The sequence below is a fragment of the Geotrypetes seraphini genome, chromosome 4 (assembly GCF_902459505.1).
Source record: "Geotrypetes seraphini chromosome 4, aGeoSer1.1, whole genome shotgun sequence".
In the NCBI taxonomy this organism is placed as follows: domain Eukaryota; kingdom Metazoa; phylum Chordata; class Amphibia; order Gymnophiona; family Dermophiidae; genus Geotrypetes; species Geotrypetes seraphini.
This window is the reverse complement of record NC_047087.1, coordinates 26,942,650-26,965,473: the sequence shown is the minus strand read 5'-3', so window position 1 is coordinate 26,965,473 and position 22,824 is coordinate 26,942,650. Positions and strand designations below refer to the sequence as shown.

Here is a 22,824-nt window from a genome sequence, read left to right as displayed (position 1 = left end):
ACTGCAGGATGGTACTTTCTGCTCGAATCATCTCGTTCACTGACGGGGGTCTTCTGCAGATGTGCCAATGGTGACAGGCATCAGGACTTTCGTTGGCTGGTCATCAAAATGAACTTGCGATGTGGATCAGGTGCGCTATGGCTTGAGAAGCGAGAGAAGCGATGAGCTCCCACGGTGTTGTCCATTACTACTCCTATAGCAAGGACAGTCAATTCTGGACAGATTTCATTGGCACAGTCAGGGTCCATAAGCTCAAAGGCACTCTCTTTGGAGGAGGCATATGACCAGATTTTTGGAGGAATTCTGGTCCTGTCAGCCAGGTTGTTTCCATCATCTTTGACACTACCATTCTGGTGGCGCAATCTGCTGGATTCTGATCAGTTGGCATGTAGTGTCACTGCTTTGATTGGGTTGACTTCCTTATAAGCTCAACTCTTGTTGTGGATATATCTAAGGACGACTTTACTGTCAGTGTAGAATTTGTCTGCGTTCACTTGAGTCCAATTCTTTAAGTATTATTTTGGCTACTTCGACCGCTAGCACTGCGCCATACAGCTCCAGGCATGGCATGATTGGTGTGATTTGGTTGAGGAGCTAACTTGGCTTTACCAAAGATGAATCCCACTTGGGATACACCATCTGCATCTGTAGTTTTCAGGTAGGCCACTGCAGCAATGGCCTATTCAGAAGCGTCTGAGAAGATGTAGATTTCTCTATGGTAGGTAGTACTGAGCATTGCGGGAACATAAATGCGTGGGATGTGCAATTGTTCAAGAATCTTTAGAGAGTTTTTCCATTTCTCCCATTCATGTTGCATCTCTTGTGGCAGTGGAACATCTCACTCATTGGGATTCTGGAAGAGCTTCCTTAATAGGGATCTCCCTTGGATGGTTACTGGGGCCATGAACCCCAGCGGGTCATATAGGCTGTTGACAGTGGATAAGACACCTCTGCGTGTATATGGTCTCTCTCGGGTAGACACTCGAAATGTGAAGATGTCTTTCTTTAGGTCCCAGTGCAGACCGAGACTTCTCTGTAGTGGCGTCTGTTCTGATATCTAGGTCCTTTAAATGTTTGGCGTGATCTTCTGTAGGAATTGCTGCCATCACTTCTGGGCTATTAGATGCAATCTAGTGAAATCTGAGGTTGGCCTCTGCTAGCATCTCTTGGGCTCTTTTTAGTAGATCAATTGCTATTTCAGCTATAGGCAGATATTTTAGTCTGTCATCTACATAAAAGTCCTTTTCAATGAACTGCTTGACATCTGTGTCATATTCTTTTTCTGCTTCTTGGGCTGTCCTTCTAAGCTTGTATGTGGTCACTGTTGCCAAAGATGTGAACTTTCATTCTGTATTCCACAATCTCTTGATTGGGGTTGTGGTAACGATACCATAGGAAGCACCAGGAAGCACCAGGAAGCAGAACATTTGTTGGATGTCTGCTGTTATGGCAATAGGATCTTTCCTGAAGCAAATCAGGACTCCTAGTAAGTTGCTGATCATGTCAGGTCCAGAAGCAGCACCTTATTGAGGGAGACTCCTTAGAATTGGGCACTGGAGTCAAAAACAATCCTAATCTGGCCTGGCTTTTGTGGGTAATACACGCCAAAGGTCGGTAGGTACTAGCATTCTTCATCATCTGCCAGTGGTGGTGGAGCTGGTTCTGCATGATCGTTATCCAACATGTTTTGCATGAATGTTGTAAAGTTCTTTTTCCTGCTGGATCCATTTCAAGGCAATATCTATCTCTGCCTTTTCATGTTCCTCCTTCTTCCTTCGTAAGATGGCCTCCACTTCTTCTGCCGCTCTGCGCGCAGTGACCTCCGCTTCTTCTGCCACTCTGCGTGCAGCGGCCTCCGCTTCTTCTGCCGCTCTGCACGCAGTGGCCTCAGCTTCTACCGTAAGTTTTCCTTCTGTAGGTTAGCTTCTTGCTGGTTGAACTGCATTTGGGCCTTGGCGGCATTTAATCTAGCCCTAGCCAGAACTGCCGCTTCACTGATGGCTGTTTGACTTGATTGGCTGCTTCTATGCGATCTGTAGGTGCATTTGGAGGTGCGAGAACATTCCGATCTGCTGTCTTCTGGGTTTACAGTTTTTTCTCTTGCCTGTTCTGTGGCTTCTTGCACTGTAACTTCACGTTCCTAACCAATTCTCTCTCATTATTCTTTTTCTGCAAGATTTTCTGAGGTATTGGTCTTGATTAAGAACTGAACGTACTCTTGTGCCTTCTGCTGATACTTCTTGAAACTGTATTGCAGTTTAAGTATGTGTGCTTCCTTGACTGGCTCTGTTTCTGTCATGTGGCGTTTAACTTTTTCCACCTCTGCCCACTGCCTTGTTAATCTGCACAGGTGTTTTTCTTGCTCACCTTGGTACAACTCTAAAGTCTTTGGGGTGAGCTTGCGAAGTCTTTTTGCCTTTGTACCATCTTTAGGCTCCAGGTGTGTGGTTTGTGCTGGGTGAGCGCCCTCTAATGTCTGTATCTTTGCGCCTGCTTCCCCAGACTCAAGGTCTGTTTTATCTGGTGTCTTCTCTATCTCATCCCCTTTTGCTAATTCATTCTGCATACTTTGGGGTTCTTCTGTCCCTGTGGCCATTGCTTATCTTTAAAGTGTGAGAAATTAGCCTTTCAGTTGGAGGGGATCAGAAGATCAGGCAGGTATGCAAGACAACAGGGGGTCTGTGAGCTTGTAAAGGTTCTTCCCCTTTCACTTTAGTTTACACAGGAGAGCAGTGCTGAAACAGCTTTTTTTTTCCATCTGATATTATATCATGCATACAATGTTTTTACTGGTTCTTTGAATATTAACACCGTTTTCACTAGCTCTTTGAATATTAACCACACCGTTTTCACTTTGCCACTTTAATACAATGCAATCCCAGATGACGTGTCATATTTTAAGCGGAGTTAAATTTCTCTAGGCAGATTCAAATGCAGATACTTTTCCTGTTTTTCTGAGATATACTTCATTGAGTAAATATAACATAAATACTCACAATTGTGGAGTTTTCTCAGAGGATAGATGGAAAGAATTCCTTTAGGTATAGCTTCTTTATTCAGTATGATGTAAAGGTGATAAGGTTAGACGAATAGGGGGTAAGGGAAGAGACAAATACTGAATCATCTCCCATTGTTTCTGAAGCATTTTCGTTCCAAATCTCTCCACCACCTGGTTCATCTGCTGATAAGCCTGTGCTGTAGAGTCTACCTGGCTTATAGTCCTAGAGACCACCTCACCCATAATCATCCTTAAAACACCCTCTCCACATCGATGAAGAATTTTAATTGCTGATTCTTTTTCCCTTTCATAGGCTACTTTCTCATCCTCCTCGGACCATTCTATAGCCAAGGTCATCAATTGTTGAAAATTCGGTCCAGGACAATCTTTGTCTTTTCGTTTTACTTCCCAATGGAAACTCTCATTTGCCAGTCCTGTTACCAGTTGCTGCTTCAAGACATCCTCTACTTTGGATATGGCTGTTGCCTTCTTGGCCAAGATAGGACTCATCTTTTCATTCAAGTCATAACCAAAGGACCTAACAGTTTTGCCTGGTAATTGTTTCCTTGAGTAGAATTGTTTTCTGCAGATATTCAAAGGAACTCTATCTCCAAATTCTTTTAATAATTTATTAAACAATTCTTCCACATCTTGTTCTATGTCATTTTCTAGCATTTGTATAATTTCTGCTGCTGATCCTTTTCAATGATCACGTACCACTTCCCAATAATCCTCAGGAGGTACTCGGAGTATCTTTAAAGCAAACTTTGTATTTTTCATCCATTCCTCTTCTGTTAATTCTCCTGGTCTTACAGGATGACCTGCAAATTCCTGAATTCTTTTCTCCTTAGGGACATATAAAGCTGGATATTTATTCTGTGAAGATTCTTTTAATTTCTCTAGAACTCTTTGTCAACTCAGAAGTTTCCTTTCTTTCTTCTCTGGACATTTTTGGAAAGAAATTGACTATAACACACAACACTATTTAAAAAACTTTATTGCACAGCAACTGCGGCCTCAGGATCTGGGAAGATTTTTTGTTACTTTTCAATACTATGACAAGTTCACCACCAAATTATAATTTTCTAATAGAATCACAAATTTGAATCTTATATTGTGACAGCACTTTTATCACAATCTATAAGATTCCAAATTCGAGCCTGTCCTGTGACGCCACTTTCAATGTGGATACCCCTAAACTGGCTGTTGTATAATTAAAGATTTCCCCTAACACGTATTCAGAAAAGGGGAAGGTTGATTTAAACAGTGACCTTATAAAAGATAACTGCTCCAATCAACCAACACTCCTGATGTTGATGTTTTTAAAGATGTAGTATTAAATAAGGTTTGCAAAGGTTAAGATTAATAAATAATCACTTTTATTTAAAATGGGTTTTAATAAAAAAATTGGTTAAAATATAATTAAAAATGTGATTTCACAAACATTAAAATCAATAAATTACTTTCAGCATTGCACATTCCCAAAATGATTTCAATGACTACCCTCTTTTTCCAATTTCTATATCTTCCAGGGACTAGTTTTTTGATTCCAGACGAGTGTTTGAATGTTCCTTGGGTTGCATCTGTAACTCGTGTTGCATTTCTAGAGGGGTTTGGTTTGTCTCAATTGTATTTTATTCAGTTGAAGCAACTTATCTGTTCTAGCAGCTTTATTCTTGTTCGTTGGAGCTCACGGTTTCTGGCTTCCAGACTTCTTTTCGGCACCTGTTATTAGCTTTACATAAATAAAATATAAAAAAAAAGAAAGAAACTGTCTACCTGTCTTTATGTGCATGTATGTAAACTGGTGTTCCTCACAGGCATTAAAAAAACTCACTGTATATAATCTTAATATAGAAAATCAAATTAAAATTATTTTTACTTTCTATAAGTTCTAATCTTAACTTCACTTTTATTCCCTTGCTATTCTATGTCTTTGGCTGTTCTGAGCTGTATTGAGACTTCTCCACATGCATTCACTGGTTCTAAAACCAATTCACCATCAACTGCCTACAATAATCTAGAAACCCTTTCAATTTCTCTCTGATTTCCTTCCCTCCTGTTAAAACCATCAGAGAATGTGTCTTGCATGCACTCCCAGTCATCCACTCTGCTCAAATAAGCCTTTTTCAAGCAGGAGCTCTTCCAGCCACATCCACACTCTCTGGAGTCCAGCAGCTCTGTCCAACTGCAACCCCAGCCGTAACCCAGGTAACCCCAGTTCAAGTTCTAACGGCTGACACATTGTAACCAATCAGAGAAGGTGATACAAAAGTTACAGTTGATGGAACCTTCCTTTACAACGTTCCAGGCTCCATTTTTCCCCATAGACTATAATGGAGGGCAATAGTTTTGGGAATAATTTGGTCAATTTTTGAAGAAAATACTTCCCACTTGGTAATATGGTCAAGCACATCTCTCACGATGGTCTTATGCTTTTAAATTTCAAAATCGCATGTTTACATGGACACCAGGTGTTTTCCTCACAAAACTACAATTTTAAAATTATCCAGTTACATAAATGGTTTAAAAACCATCTTAATCTAGTTTAAGAAGGCTCTTTAGGTGACCCCAAGCATTGGAACTGTTTAAATGGACCTCCAATGTCCCAAAACGTTCATCAACAAAAATATGTTTCCTCTGGAAGTCTGGGCTGGATATCTCATAAATCGAGGCTCAGGCTTTATTTGCGGCCTTCAGGAGGTTAGCTTGCATACTGAGCATGTGCGAACTCTTGCACATGCTCAATCGCCACATCCCCGGTCTTTCCTGCTTGTTCCTCCCCATTGGCTTTCACTTGCAACTGGGCACTGACGCACTGCGGCTTTGCCTCCAGGACCCACTGGAGCAGACCTAAAAATCGCAACAGCTGCCACGAAGCCCAGAAAATTGCCCAAAACATTGGAAACAGCTCGAAAACACCAGAGCAACCCCGGGAAGGCAAAACTTTGAATTCTCACATTTTTTACACCCCATTTCCATTTCCTTTTGAATGAGCCTTCTTTATACTCATCATAATAAAAGAACAAGAGGGCATTCGGAAAAGTTGAAAGGGGACAGATTCAATACAAATGCCAGGAAGTTCTATTTGCCCAACATGTGGTGGATACCTGGAATGCGCTTCCAGAGGACGTAATAGGGCAGAGTGCGGTACTGGGTTTCAAGAAAGGATTGGACAATTTCCTGCTGGAAAAGGGGATAGAGGGTATAGATAGAGGATTACTGCACAGGTCCTGGACCTGTTGGGTCGATGCGTGAGCGGACTGCTGGGCACGATGGACCTCAGGTCTGACCCGGCAGAGGCATTGCTTATGTTCTTATGTTCTTAATATTAAACCGTACCCTGCAGTGATCACTGGATGCCAAATGATCACCCACTGTAATATCAGAAACACTATCCCCGTTTATAAGCACTAAGGGCGCCTTTTACTAAGCTGCGATAGTGGTTTTAGCGTGCGCTAGATGCTAATGCCAGCATTGAGCTGGCGTTAGTTTACCCACAAAGCGCGGGGGTTTGCTCGTGCTAAAAATGCTACCGCAGCTTAGTAAATGAGGGGGTAAGTCCACTCTGACCCCCATCCCGCGTGGGTTCCATTACCAACTGCTGGAACTGTTCTTCCTACTTCTAGAACAGTGTTTCTCAACTTCTTGAAGCCAAGTTACCCCTAGACCTAACAAATACCAACCGAGTACCCCCACCCAAGCTCCGCCCCTGACCCCACTCCCATAATAATAGTCCTAATTGCAATGCAGTTTCTGCCATCCATTTTCCATATATACACAATATAATCATAATGGTAACCACAAATTTTAAAAAAACACAAAGCACACTGTACACACAGAAAATGTTAATTATCATTTATATTTGAGGGTTTTTTTTCAAAGAGATCAAGACAGATGACTTTAAAATATGCAATCAGTCACAACTATTGAAAAATAGACAAATATAGAGCGAAATATAGACAACAGATATAAATTCACAAAACTGACATATTTGATCACTAAGTTGAAAATAAAATTATTTTTCCTACTTTTGTTGTCCGGTGATTTTATGAGTCTCTGATTGCATTTCCAATATTTCTTTCTGCCTCCTGCACGTTTCCTCTCCTCTGAATCCCATTCTCTTCCCCAACCAACATCACTTTCTCTCTCTGTCCCTCCAACTCTTCTTCCTCTCTCCTCCACACCTACTGGCAATATGTCTTCCTCTCTCTCTCTCTCTCTCACTGTTCATCTGTCTTGAGAGATTCAGGTATCTCTCCCATCCCTTCTACTGCCACATCCAACATTTCTCCCTCTCTCTTCTCCTGGATCATGTGCAGCATTTTTCACCCCTGCCCACCAGCCCCATGCCCATTTCTCCTTCTATCACCCCTCTCCAACACCATGCCACATCTCTCCCTCCATCACTATATCCAGCATTCCTTCCCTTTGCAATCCCCTTCAATCTGTCCCTCTGTTCCCTCTCCACCACCATATCAAAAATTTCTCCCTCTCATCCTTCTCTCCCCATGCATATCTCTCTCCTCTCTATGACCAATTTTCCTCTTTCTTCCTTTCCCCATGTGCCACCATCTTTCCCTCTCACTCACACAGTCATGCCCAACAATTCTCCCTTTTTATTCCCTCCCTCCTATGTCCCAAGTTAGTGCCCCTTCATCCTTCCTTTCTGTGTTGCATGTTCATGCCCCCTCCCATCCATCTGTGTCGAATTTGTGCCCCCTCCCTCTCCCTTCACGTAAGTAGCTGCACATAAGTAGCCGCCCATCCGTTGAACCCGCAGCCACTGGGGATCCCGCCTTCATGCCCGCCCCCTGCCACTGCCAGGGATCCCCCCTCTCTGCCCGTTCGTCTATCCCCCCCAAAGCCGACCCAGTTCTTGTTTGAGCCGCACTCGCTCCTGTCTTCAGTGGCACTCCTTGCAGGGACGGCTCAGGCAGCAATTCACATGCCGCAGGTGGCTGGCCCACAAGCCTTCCCTCCAACGTCAACTCTGATGGAGAGAAGATTTCTGGGTCAGCCACTTACATGTAGCATGTGAATCGCTGCCTGTGCCAGCCCTGCATTAGGCTTTTGTATCATCAGCTGTAGCTCCGACGCTCATAGGAGCTGATACCACCTTGGCCAGTGATAAAAAAGCCTAACATGGCTTCATAAAAGGGGGGGTGGGGTAAGTTAGAAGGATTTGGATTTTTGTAGAGTTGGGAGGCAACTTATTGCATAGGGCGCATAGATCAGGCATGATGTGTAAAGTCGAGTAAGAAATATCACTTTTGCGAATTGCGGTTCTTAATTGAAGCCACATATAAAACTGAGAATCCTGTAATGGATAATTTAGTAGTTCAGCACAAGTTTTCCACCGTTTTGTACATGGATCTATAACAACCCGTAGATCCCACATACCAAGTTTTTGCCATTTATAACATGAGTTAGGCTTTTTTTAAATCAATAATTCCTAGCATCCTGTTTGCTCTGGGTAGAAGATGTCAATGAAGTGTCTATGATGACTCCTTCAGCTTTTTCTTGGATGCTGATTCCTAAGGTGGATCCGAGCAAAAGGTAACTTTCCAATGAGCATCACTTTGCATTAAATTTCAACTGCTATTTGGATGCCCCATCTTCCAATCTTCCAGTTTCCTATGGCAAGGGTGAGGAACGAGGGCCGCAATCCATTTGATTGTGAGCCCGCCCGGACAGACAGGGAAAAATGCCCTCGTTCCTCACCCCTGTCCTAAGGTCTTCTTGCATTTTTTCAGTCTGCATGTGTTTTGACAACTTTGAATAGTTTTGTGTCATCTGCAAATCTAATCACCTCGCTTGTTCCAGTTTCCAGATCATTTATAAATATGTTAACTAGCACCGGTCCCAGGTCAGATCTCTGCGGCATTAACTCAAGATAATAAGGAGTTGTACACTGGTGACCTGGGCAGTCATCCAACTACCTAACAGAGGTGGCCATCCTACCCCAGGGGGCCTCCAACAGATGTTCCACCAGAAATCCTTTCCATTTAAAATTCCCAGCATGCAATAATATAAAGTGTACCAGGCAAATTACCTTATCCATCCAACATCAACTAGCAAAATGTTGGAACCAACTACCACTTATGCTAGGATCTTGTGACCACTATTACAGGTTCAGAAAACTTTTAAAAGACTGGAAGCCATCCCGGAAGTAACTGAAGTGGTGATTGTAAAAGCTCTGATCTCCTCCCATGACTTCCAGTATCACCTATATGGTGATGACACTCAGATCTACCTCTCTACACCCCAAATTTCAACTAAAGTCCAAGAGAAAGGCTCGGTCTATTTGGCTGACGTTGCTTGCCTGGATGTCCTGCTGCCGTCTGAAACTAAACATATCCAAGACTGATCTGCTCCTCTTTCTTTCTAAACCCTCCACTCCTCCCTCCGTTCTCTGTAAATAATACTGCTATTGTTCCTGTTTCTCTGCTCGTAACCTTGAAGTCGTCTTCGACTCCGACCTCTCATTTTCTACGCTCATCCAACAGACTGTTAAAGCTTGTCACTTCCAAAGTATTTAGATCAATGCTGTCTTGTTAAAATGTTTATTTTATTTTTATTTTTCCTCTAACTCTACTTTTCACTTCTCTATTACCCTCCAGGTACTTTAGTTAGATTGTGAGCCTTCGGGACAGTAAGGGAATTTTTCAAGTACCTTTCTTATTTCTAATCTTAATGTATATTTTCTGTAAACCGCTTAGAACCTAACGGATGTAGCGGTATATAAGAAATAAATTACATTACATTACATTACATGGACCATTTGGCCTTCATCTGCCATCATGTTTCTAGGTTTCTATAACCATAAAGCTCTATGACATCACAATGCAGGCAAAGAGCCTTAGCCAATGGGAAGAAGATATGCAAATGTTAAGAGCCTTAGCCAATAGGGAGAGGAGGAGATAGTGGATGCTGCAGAATTCTACTGTTCAACGGCTCCCCCTTCTGCTTCTATTCCTTTCTCTCCTCTCTTCTACCTTCCAAAGTATTTAGATCAATGCTGTCTTGTTAAAATGTTTATTTTATTTTTATTTTTCCTCTAACTCTACTTTTCACTTCTCTATTACCCTCCAGGTACTTTAGTTAGATTGTGAGCCTTCGGGACAGTAAGGGAATTTTTCAAGTACCTTTCTTATTTCTAATCTTAATGTATATTTTCTGTAAACCGCTTAGAACCTAACGGATGTAGCGGTATATAAGAAATAAATTACATTACATTACTTCTATCTCTATAGCATCACCAAAATTTGCCCCTTCCTCTCTGAGCACACTACCTGGACCCTTGTCCACACTCTCTTAACCTCACACTTAGACTACTGCAATTTACTTCTAACAGGTCTCCCACTGAACCGTCTCTCCCCCCTGCAATCTGTGCAGAACTCAGCTACATGACTTATCTTCTGCCAACCTGACTACACTCACCTTACCCCTCTCCTTAAATCACTTCACTGGTTCCCTAGCCATCACCGTCGCGTACAGTTCAAGATCCTATTGCTGACCTACAAGTGTGTTTACTCTGCTGCCCCTCAATATCTCTCCTCTCTTCTCTTTTCTTATATACCTCCCAAAGAACTCCGTTCCTCAGATAAGCCGCTCTTAGCTGTAGCCTTCTCCTCCCACTGCCAATTCCAGACTTCATTCCTTTCATCTAGCTGCCCCCTGTGCCTGGAATAAATTCCCTAATTTTGTCCACCAAGCCCCTTCCCTCCAGACTGAAGATCCACCTTTTTGATCTAGCCTTCAATCCATAACCCACTGACACCACCTTAGCCAACAGATTAATTCCCTAACTGTATCCTCTACCCTAGCATCCTGTTTGTTTAGATTGTAAGCTCTTTTGAGCAGGGACTGTCTCCTTTGTGACGCTCTAGAAATAATAGTAGTACCGTGTGCCTAGTTCACTATCCAGACACAGCACTGATCAATAGCGCCTGCCCAGACGCCACTCCCGGACTCCCCTAGTACTACTCAGATAGCATGGGAGAGGTTAGCGCCCATATTCACTATGGTTTTTTTTCCGTTTGTGTGTCTCTCAAGTAATTTTCCTTGTCTATTGTCTGTCTGTCTATCTTTGTTTTGGTGTCTGTGTCTTTGAATCTGTATCTGTAGCCCCCTTGTCCTTCTGTGTGTGTATTTTCAGTGTGTGGAGATGTCTCTCACCTACCTTTTTTTTTGTAATAACGGAAGTTTAACAGAGTAAGTTGTTTGAAGTAATTTTTTTTCTGTGTCTCTTTGACCATTGTCTGTCTGTCTTTGTTTTGGTGTCTGTCTCTTTGAATCTGTATCTGTAGCCCCCTGTCCTTCTGTGTGTGTCTTTTTATTCTGTTTGTCTCTCTCTCCTTGTCCAAAGTTTGTTTTATTTTTCTTTAAATCTGTCTCTTTAGACCCCTGTTCTGTGTGGTTTTTTGATTGTCACCTTCTGTCTATCTCTTTGGCTGCTGTCTGTATTTCTTACTTTTGGTCTCTCTATCTGTGTTTGTTTTGGTGTGTCTCTTTGAATCTGTATCTGTAGCCCCCTTGTCCTTCTGTTTGTGTGTGTTTATTTCCTGTTTGTCTGTCTCTCGAGTAATTTTCCTTGTCCATTGTCTGTCTGTCTGTCTTTGTTTTGGTGTCTGTGTCTTTGAATCTGTATCTGTAGCCCCCTTGTCCTTCTGTGTGTGTATTTTCAGTGTGTGGAGATGTCTCTCACCTACCCTTTTTTTGGTAATAACGGAAGATTAACAGAGTAAGTTGTTTGAAGTAATTTTTTTTTCTGTGTCTCTTTGACCATTGTCTTTCTGTCTGTCTTTGTTTTGGTGTCTATCTCTTTGAATCTGTATCTGTAGCCCCCTTGTCCTTCTGTGTGTGTATTTTTTTCTGTTTGTCTCTCTCTCCTTGTCCACTTTATTTTTACTTTAAATCTGTCTCTTTAGACTCCTGTTCTTCTGTGTGGTTTTTTGACTGTCACCTCTCTCGATCCCCGCCTGAGTCGGAAGTCTTCTCCGACGCTGGTGCGGTTTGAGAGAGGAGCCGCCGCGGCAGTGGCTTTGAGCTAAAAAATGAACTTTGTCAAGTAATTGCAAGTGTTCCGGAGCCGGCAAACCCGCTGCGAGAGAGAGAAAGAGATGCGCATGTGTATTCTTACCGCCACAGCCCGACAGATCAGGGATCAGGGAAGCACACGGTAAGAGTGCGCATGCGCGCTTAGCATTTTATTATAGTAGATATATATTTTACTTGTCTTCATAGTTCATGTTGCAAGCTAGTATTTTCCAAATACTCTGTTCACCCCTTCCAATGAGGGTTGAACGGTGGGCGTGTGATAAGCTAATGAGAAGTATGTGCTCATGTTTATTAATGTAGTCTCCTCTCTGCAGTGGATGTGACTCAGGATCCTGAAACCGCTCATCCCAATCTCATCCTGTCTGAGGATCGGAAAAGTGTCAGATGGGGAGACACAAGACAGAATGTGCCAGGCAACCCCGGGAGATTTGATACTGAGCTCTGTGTGCTGGGGTGTGAGGGCTTCACCTCGGGGATACATTACAGGGAGGTGGAGGTGGGGCATGTGACTGGCTGTAAAACAGGAGTGTGTAGAGACTCTGTGAAGAGGAAGGGAGTAAGCACACAGTCATCTGAGGAGGGATACTTTACTCTGCGGCTTTTGAGTGAACTGAAACACGTGACCCTCACTTCCTGTGTGACCCCGATCCCCCTGAGTGAGACCCTACAGGCAGTGGGGATTCGGCTGGACAATGAGTCAGGAAAGGTCACATTTTATGATGCAGATAATAGATCACCTCTCTTCATCTTCATGGACTTCTTCATGGTGAAAGTCAGACCTTTCTTCTATACTTATTCTAGAAACCCTCTCAGAATCCGCCCAGTACCAGGCTCCAAATTACACAGCCAGGCTCAGAATTTTTCTTATATACATTGATCAAAACTACAAATTAATCTTGGCAGTTCTTTCGCTCATCCTCATGATTTCATGTAATTCAGCTTCTTTCTTGATTTATTTCCTGAAAATGAGCCTGTCCATCTGAGTTTCCAAGTGAGTGTCTGGATATATGTGTGTGTGAGAGCATCTGGATGCGAGTGCAAATATGTGTCATTATCTCTGTCCCTCTGAGTTTCTGAGTGTTTATGTGTGTGTCTGGATGTGAGTGCAAATATGTGTCAGTATTTCTATCCCTCTGAGTTTCTGAGTGTTTGTGTGTGTGTCTGGATGTGAGTGCAAATATGTGTCAGTATCTCTGTCCCTCTGAGTTTCTGAGTGTGTGTTTGTGTGTGTGTGAGAGTATCTGGATGTGAGTGCAAATATGTGTCAGTATTTCTGTCCCTCTCAGTTTGAGTGTGTGTGTATGAGTGTGTGTCTGAATGTGAGTGCAAATATGTGTCAGTATCCCTGTCCCTCTGAGTTTCTGAGTGTGTGTTTGTGTGTGTGCCTAGATGAGAGTTCAAATATGCATCAGTATCTCTGTCCCTTTGAGTTTCTGATTATGTGTTTGTCTGTGTGTGAGAGTATCTGGATGTGAGTGCAAATATGTGTCAGTATTTCTGTCCCTCTCAGTTTGAGTGTGTGTGTATGAGTGTGTGTCTGGATGTGATTGCAAATATGTGTCAGTATCTCTGTCCCTCTGAGTTTCTGAGTATGGGTGATTGGGTCTGTATGTGTTTGTGAATACCGTATATACTCGAATATAACCCGAAATGTTTGGTCCCAAAGGCCGAAAAATGGTTGACACGACTTATATTCTGGTAAGCATCCCTCCCCAACCTTATGCAGGCCTCCATTGGGACTGCCATAAGATCTGGTGGTCTAACAGTGGACTAGGACAGGAGGGATCCTACCTGCCTTCTGTCCCAACTGTGTTACAACTTTTACCTCCCTTCCGCCTTCCCCACTTAGCGTTAAAATCTCCAGTGGTCCAGCGGTGGGATGGGACAGGAGTGATCCCTCCCGCCTCCTGTCTCAGCCGACTATTAAAACTTTTACCTCCCTCCCCCCACATACTTTTATAATTCCCGATGGTCTAGTGGTGAACCTGAACAAAAAATATCTCTTTCTACCTTTTGTAGTTTCTGCTTTAATCATCTTCTCTTCGCTCTTTTCTTTCTATACAGCGTTTGTCCTCTCTCCCTTTGATGCAACATCTGCCCTCTATCTTTGCCCCTTCCACCCAGCCTCTGATCTCTCTACCCCTTCCATCTACTGTCCACCCTCTCTCTGCACCTTACATCCACTGTCCACCCTCTCTCTGCCCTTTCCATCTAGTGTCCGCCCTCTCTCTCTTCCATATGGCATCTTCCCTCTTTTTATGTCCCTTCAATAAACTGTATATCCTATGCCCTTTCTCTCCTTTATACATGATTCATTTCAGCTTCATCCCCTCTCCATTTTTCTGTCTCCACTCCCTCCCCTATGCTCTGGCATCTCTCTCTTCTACTTTCCTACCTTCCTGCCCACTCCACCCCATGGGCTGGCATCTCTATCTCCTTCCCTTCCCTCCCCCCATGCTCTGGCATCTCTCTCCTCTCCTATCTCTCCCTCTCTGCTCTGGCACCTCCTCTCCTTCCTTTCCCTCTGGTCTGGCATTTGTCTCCTTAGTTTCCCTTCCCTCCCCCTTGCTCTAGCATCTCTCTCCTCTCCCTCTCCCCCTCCATTATCTGGCATCTCCTCTCCTTCCTTTTTCTCCCTCCCTCCTTCCTTTCCCCTGGTCTGGCATCTCCCTCCTCCCCCCATGCCCTGACATCTCTCCCTCCATGGTCTAGTATCGCCTTTCCTTTCCCTCCTTCCCATGGTTTTGGCATCTCTCTTTCCTCTCCTCTCCCTTCCTGGTCTTCCTTCTACTTCCTTTCCTCTCTCTCCCCAGTTGGGTGCAGCAGCAGCAGCATTTCTCTTCCCTCTTCCCCCATCCCCATCCCCTCTCACTCTCCTCCTCCACTGCTCTTCCCCCTTCCCCTATCCACTCTCCTCCTCCACTGCTCTCCCCTCAGTCCTGCTGCAGCTTTCCCTCTTCCATTTTAAGTCCAGCAGCACTTTCTTCTGTTCCCAATCCAGCAGCACCTCTCCCTCTCACTTCCCTCCACCACTCAGCTCCAACAGCATCTCACCCTCCACTCTACTTCCGTTTCCCCCACTGACTAGCTGCAGCACCTCTCCTTTCCATCCCCAGGGCCAGCAGCACCTCTCCTCTCTGACTAGGAGGGCTCCTCTCCCTTCCCTTACCCACTCACCACCCAGGTCTAGCAGCACTACTCCCTCCTCTCCTCTTTTCCTCTCCTTCTATCAGTACCCCTCCCTATTATCTCCCAGGTCCATTGGCACCACTCCCCCCTCCCGATTAACAGGCTCTCAATTGTAACTTGCCTGACTGCTGCTGTAGCTTTAGCGAGTAAATTTTCTCCAGCAGCCTCCGAGGAAGAAGGAAGTTACATCATTGGAGGTGGAGCGGCCTAGCAAAATCCCCAAGGCTGCAGAAGGGAATCGATTCGATAACACTACTGCAGCTCTCAGGCAAATTACAATAAGGAGAGAGCGGTGCTGCTGCTAGTCCAAGGTATAGAGAATAGAAAATGACAGCAGCAGTGGGAAGGCAGGAAGCATGCCGGCGCTGTGTTTCCCCAAAGCAATTTTTTACCTTCCCAGGCCCATCTTCCTGATCGGGAACGGGAGCCGCCCATCGCATACACACACCAAATACAAATTGCAATCTAGTGCCGCCTTAGCCCGTAGTGAACGCATGCTCCGGGGCTCTAACGTGTGCATGCCAGCTTTCCTTCTCTTCCCCCCTGGACAAAACTTCCGGTTTCAGAGGGAAGCCAGCACGCACACGTTAGAGCCCCGGAGCATAAGTTTGCTACGGGCTAAGGCGTGAAACCTCCAAGCCGTTTTTTTTTGTTGTTTTTTTTTTAATGTTGAGCAGCGGGCAGCAGCAGAATTCATGAGCGGAAGATAGCTGGGTGGTCATATAAATTAGCTGGGCGGACCGCCCGGCTAAAAGGCCCTAGGGAGAACACTGTAGTGGTAAATTGTTCCAAAGCTGGGGTGCTATGACCGAGAAAATAGTGGATCTCCTGGTCCCTATTATTTTTAGAGAAGGAATAGTTAATAAATGTTGTTGTGTTGATCTGAGTGCCCTAGATGAAGAATATGGTATCAAATGACAATCCAAAAATATCGGCGCATGTGATTGTTGAATTTTAAATGTTAACAGTATGATTTTAAAAGTTATTCTATGTGTGATTGGTAGCCAATGTGCAGATTGTAAAAGTTGTGTAACGTGGTCATATTTTTTTGAATTTGTAATAATTTTTATTGCTGTATTTTGTAGTATCTGTAGCCTTCTTATTTCTTTATTGGTTATGCCATGATATAAAGTATTACAATAATCTAGCCTAGAGATGATTAATGAGTGGATTAAAATGTTGAGAGCTTCAGGTTTTAGAACTTTTGATAATGATCTGATGAGACGTAGCTTATAAAAACAATTTTTAACTACTGAACTAATTTGGTTATGATAAGAGAGTTCCTGATCTAGTGTTACTCCCAATATTTTTGTTGTAGTTACTATTTGAAGAGGGATGTTATTTAGGAGTATCTGTAATGAGAATTTAAGATTTTTTTCCATGGGAAAAACATTACAGAAGATTTTGTTGTGTTTAAGGCCATTTGCTGATTTGTTTTAACTTATTATTTAAAATTATTATTTATTTTGGATCTGCTGAGTTTAAAGGGTACCTGAGAGGTGGGAAGTGCTGCAGTTCCTGGGGTGGGGCCTTGAGGATCGTTCCTGTGGCAAGTTCAGGGGTGTGTGTGTTCATGGAGGGGGGGGTGTAGCTTGGTGCTGGTGTTCTAGTGGCACTGATGTATGGCCTGGGAGTTTAGCCTCTGGTTATTTGGGGTAGTGGGGTATTGGTAGGTTGGTAGTTTACCAGGGGGTTTTTGTGCTCCTTATGGTGCCTGCTATAAAGTCTGGTTCCAGGGGAGGGAGGGGTGGTGGAGCTTGGAGGGATCGTTCTGCAGCGGTGGCAGTGTCTGTTGGCGGACCAGGGAGGAAGAATCGGCGTGGCAGGGAGGAAGGAAGGCTTCATGGAGTTGCGGTAGCAGTGGGCGAATGGTGGACCAGGGAAGAGGAATCGGTGTGGCAGGGAAGAAGGCATGCAGGCTTCAGTGTGGGAGGGAGGAAGGACAAAGGCTGGAAGGTAGTGATGAGGAGGAGGCAAGAACTCGGGAAGGAAGGAGGAAGGGAAGGAGGGAATAGAAAGAGACAATTGTTGGGCCTGAGGAAGTAAGAAAGAAGGAAAAGTAAAGAAAGAAAAAAAGAACTATCTAGTGCAACCAAAAATCACCAGACAACAAAGGTAGAATTTCAATTTAGTGATCAAAATCTATCTGCTGTCTGTCTATTTTTCTAGGGGGCTGGGTTCAGAGGCACAATTTGGTTCAGAATATTTTTTTCTTGGGTTTTTCTCCTCTAAATCTAGGGTGCGTCTTATGGTCAGGTGCGTCTTATGGAGCAAAAAATACGGTATATGTTTGATCCAGCCAGAAGCCTACAGGAGCAGGACTACAGGAGGACTTTTTTGCTTTCACTTAAGGACTACTTTGTGTTGTTTTCTCCTTGCCTGTGAAGCTAACAAGAACCCCCATACCTAGCACCTTTAATAAAGTAGTATTTTGCTGACCTTGGCTGCTGTGTGGCTCCAGTCTATCCTGGCCCTAAGACCCACCCTCATTCATGTTACCAAAGAGATCAACACTTCATCCTTAATATAAATGTTGGGTTAATTTATTTTTTTTTAAGTACCTGACTGGCCCTGTAGAGTCCCGAACCGTCGCAGTGCTCAGAAGCCTGCAGGAGCGGGTCCAGGTTGTGTTAGGGCCACAGCAGGCTGAGGATTGTGGCCAGAAGCAGGAGAGATGTCAGAAAGCTGCAGCAGGAGGCAGAGAAGCCATGATTGCAAGTGCTGTGAAGGCCACTGTAGCCCCGTAGTAGTGGCGGCAGGAAAACTCTGGTGGGTGGGCCTCTGCGCATCAGTGACATCATCAGGCTGCGTATGTAATGTAATTTTGTAATTTATTTCTTATATACCGCTACATCCGTTAGGTTCTAAGCGGTTTACAGAAAATATACATTAAGATTAGAAATAAGAAAGGTACTTGAAAAATTCCCTTACTGTCCCGAAGGCTCACAATCTAACTAAAGTACCTGGAGGGTAATAGAGAAGTGAAAAGTAGAGTTAGAGGAAAAATAAAAATAAAATAAACATTTTAACAAGACAGCATTGATCTAAATACTTTGGAAGGTAGAAGAGAGGAGAGAAAAGAATAGAAGCATGATGAAGTGATGAAGTGGAGCAAGTAAGTTTAGGAGGAGCGATTGACGTTTCCAGAAAGGGCTTCTTCAGGGAAGAGACTTGGCCGACAGTCCCAGGATGCCTATGTCTCCTCCCCTGAGATGTTCTCCCATCCATGCATTCCCTCCCAGACACACTGCCCGTGCCCCAGCCGCTTCAAGGAGGCTGCCCCAGATGAGGCCCACGGTGAATGCAGGATTCTCTCCTCTGCGGGAAAGCCGCCCGGAGCCGACAGTCGATCTTCTTAGCGGATTGCAGGGGGGGAATAGTTAACACTCTTGGTAGTATCGGGTCTGTGTGCTCTCGGTGGTTGTGGCTGGTCTCGTTGCTGCTTAGGTGTAATAGCAGTTGATCTCCACTGTTGCTGATATTTAAAAGCAGGCAGATTGATCTCTCCAATGGACTGCAGGGGGAGGAGTTCACACTCCTGGCAGGATCGGGTCTGTGGGTTCTTGGTGGTTGCGGTAGGTCTCGCTGCTGCTTGTATGTAAAAGCAGTTGTTTTTCTACTGCTGCTGATATTTAAAGCAGGTAGATTGATCTCTTAAACGGGATATAGGGGGAGGAGCTCACATGCCTGGCTGGATCGGGGCAAGGGCTCCTATTATAGGCAGCTGGTCTTGCTGCTACTTAGGTGTTAAAGCAGTTGATCTTCCTAGCGGACTGCAGGAGGTGTGGAGCTCACACTCCTGTCATGATCTGGTCTATGGGCTCTTGGTAGTTGCGGTTGGTCCCAATGCTGCTTAGGTGTAAAAGCAGTTGTTCTCCCACTGCTGCTGATATTTAAAAGCAGGTAGATTGATCTATCCAATGGAATGCTGGGGGAAGATCTTATATGTCTGGCTGGATCGTGGCAAAGGGTTCCCGGTAGTGGCGGCTGGTCCTATTGCTGCTTAGGTGTAAAAACAGTTGATCTTCTTATCGGATTGTAGGGGGGGCGGATCTCACATTCCTGGCAGGTTCGGGTCTGTGGGTTCTTGGTGGTTGCGAATGGACCCGCTGCTGCTTAGGTGTAAAAGCAGTTGTTTTCCCAATGCTGCTGATATTTAAAAGCAGGCAGATTGATCTCTCCAACAAATTGTATGGTGAAGAGCATACACGTCTGGCTGGATTGGGACAAAAGCTCTCGATAGTGGCGGCTGGTCTTAGTGCTGCTTAGGTGTAAAAGCAGTTGATCTCTTACTTCTGATGATATTTAAAAGCAAGCATATTGATTTTTCCAACGGAATGCTGGGGGAAGAGCTTACTTGTCTGGCTGGATCAGGGCAAAGGGCTCTCGGTAGTGGTGGCTGGTCCTGTTGCTGCTTAGGTGTAAAAAACAGTTGATCTTCCTAGTGGACTGCAGGGGGAGGTGGAGCTCACACTCTTGGTTGGATCGGGTCTGTGTGCTCTTGGTAGTTGCGGATAGTTCCGCTGCTGCTGAGGTGTAAAAGCAGTTGATTTCCCACTGTTGCTGATATTTAAAAGCAGGTAGATTGATCTCTCCAATGGACTAAGGAGTATTTTTGAACCTGTGGCCTAATTGGGAGTTGCTGAAGAGGACTTTTGAGTTGGAGGAGCAGGAAAAAGCTATTGGACAGTCCCGTTTTCAGACCCCCCTGTCCCGTTGTCCCTACACACAGCTTCAAAATGCCAAAATGTCCCGTTTTCAGGAACAGCGTCCCAAAGCTGTGCTCGGGGACAACGGGACAGGCGAGCGCTTCCTGTCCCTACCTGCCGTGCAAAAAAAAAAAGCCTCCCTCCTTCCTTACCCCCAGTCCGCTGCTATCTTACCTCCCTGCTGCTGCTGCTAATCACCGACACGAAGTCTTCTTTCCGACGTCAATTCTGACATCAGAGAGGACGTTCTGTACCAGCCAGGCAGCGATTGGCTGGCCCAGAATGTCCTCTCCGACGTGGAAAGAAGAATTTGTGTCAGTGATGTTGGGAGGAAGGGAGAAAATGATTGTTTTATGTATTACTTGTGTAGTTAATAGTGTGTTTTATGCAGTATTTTATGTTCAATTAATTGTATTGCACTGTCAAAGTTTGAAAATCAATAAAGATTAAAAAAAAAGAATTTGGATCTATCCGGATGTATCCAAGATAATACAGTACTGCAGAAAAAAGTTTATTTCTATGCGTGATGAAACAAAAAGACTGGGGGCTTCTTATCTTTTAGCATATCCCTGTAAATGTTTGGTTCGCTACCTGGGGATTAAGTACACTTTCTTCTTACCATATACCTTAAAAAGATCTCTGAAGATCTGTAATTTAGATGATCAGCTGGATTTAAAAATTTTTGTGGAATTTTCCTACTTATTCTCTCCATACAATTTAATGGATTACCCTGTTCAATTATGGTCTAAGAAAGAAATTGTAATTTTACTTTAATAATGTTCTTTTTTTCTTTGAGAATTCATGTTCTGTATTTCTGAAACAAGTGTATTACTTGTGATATATTATAAATCAATGAAAAATAAAGATTAAAAAAAAAAGTAGACGCCCACGGAAATTTTGGGTTCCAGCTTAAGTGTGAGTGTTTGAAAGTTTTCTGTGAGAGAGAATGAAAAAAACACTTTATCCATATTATTTTCCCTGCCTTACTCTGAAATAGTTTCTGGGAAATGGGATTAAATTAGTGTTCCGCGGTTATTTTATGTTGGTGAGAAGCTGTTATAAGAGTTGTGTTCTGAAAGTTTGAGACAGCTTCTCAGGTCAGGCATTGGGGAGAAAAAAAAAAACATCACTAGCCCTTGTACAAAAATCAGGTTCATAGACGAAAGCGTGCGGGACAATCGCACAAGGACAAAAACGCTAAGACAAAAATGCGCGTAGGACGTCAGCACACCGGATTAAAAGGTAACTTTAAAGTGCTCCAAGGGGAGGTGTGGGGGGGAATGGGAACCCCCCGATTTTACTTAGAAGTGTTTGCGCTGCCGTTATGGGGTTTGGGGGGCGAGGAACCCCCCCATTAGAGAGGAAAGTGTAATTTTTCCCAGTGTTTTAGTGAAAAATTACAGTTTCCTCTGTAAGTGGGGAGTTCCCCCCCCCCCTAATGGCAGCGGCAACACTTCTAAGTAAAGGGGGGGTTCCCCCACACACACCCTCACGAAGCGCTTTAAAGTTACTTTTTAATCTGGCACGCTGGCGTCCTGCGCGCATTAGTCTTAGCGTAAGAACATAAGAATTACGGCTGCTGGGTCAGACCCGGGGTCCATCGTGCCCAGCAGTCTGCACACGTTGCAGCCCTCTGGTCAAAGACCAGCGCCCTAACTGAGACTAGCCCTACCTGCGTACTTTCTGGTTAAGCAGGAACTTGTCTAACTTTGTCTTGAATTCCTGGAGGGTGTTTTTCTGGCAGAGCGTTCCAGTTTTCTACTACTCTCTGGGTGAAGAACTTCCTTATGTTTGTACGGAATCTATCCCCTTTTAACTTTAGAGAGTGCCCTCTCATTCTCTCTACCTTGGAGAGGGTAAACAACCTGTCTTTATCTACTAAGTCCCTTATGTACAGGATGACAAGGATGAAGAGACCCCCTGAATAAGAGATAGGTACATGTTACAGAATTATGTTTAACATTACAGTGTATGAACCATGCTTTAATACTATACAGAACTTGAAATATACTGCTAAAGTTCACAGTACAATACATAACTTGGGTTTTTTTTAAACAATCGCAAATATCAAAAATAAGTTTTATTTGCGATTTCCCGGTATTCGCGAGATATTTAACAAAAATACTGTGAATAAGATAGAATAAAGTGATTTGTAGTTTTTTGGTATTTGCCGGGCCCGCTTTGCCTCTAACCCCAATCAGAACAAAGATCCATTGAGCCCAGTATCCTGTTTTCAAAAATGGCCATCCCATATCTTAAGTTCTTGGCACAATCCCAATGTACTTTGTATTGAATTGTTGGTAATTATATAACTTAAGCGATCCCGGTTTATGGCAGGGGGGTAGGGAGTGTTTAAAACATGTCTATAATTTCCCCTTTTGTATTTTTTTTCTTAGAAAACAAATACCGGGAAGTCCATGACTATCTCACTGGAAGTCTTCAGCCACCCACAGCCTGAGAAGAAATTCCAGCCCAGAGAGATTGTCATCGTTCAGCTGAGAAATTAAACAGACGACGTTCCAGTAAGTCCCAGAGATTGAAGAGTTTTGTTTTTTTTAGGCACTCCAAATGACAGCTGGATAGAAGTCAAACAGTAGAGGCAAAGTGTTCTGTTTTCATTGAAAAGATGGATTATGCAAAGAAGTAATGAAGACCTTCAAGCTACAAACACAGTACTATACAAATCACAGCAAAAGTAAAACATTTCCAAGATAGGTGAGTGTGGCTAAAACGGAGGCACTTTAGAAGACACTGGGAGGTCATGAATCAATCTTCCCAGGACCAATAAAAATGATGAATGGTGTTGTGTAAGCAAATTATGTATTGAGGGAAATGCACAACAGTTCATGCTAAAACCCACAGCAC

At 43.8% G+C, this 22,824-nt stretch overlaps 1 long non-coding RNA gene across 1 annotated transcript in view; it reads left to right on the top strand.

Moving 5' to 3' along the window:
• LOC117359988 overlaps positions 1–22,476 on the top strand; it is a 361,948-nt gene extending 339,472 nt beyond the window's left edge. The window contains exon 3 of the long non-coding RNA XR_004539339.1: positions 22,356–22,476. This is a non-coding gene — a long non-coding RNA (uncharacterized LOC117359988). The remainder of the gene's footprint in view (positions 1–22,355) is intronic.
• The last annotated feature ends 348 nt before the right edge of the window (positions 22,477–22,824 follow it).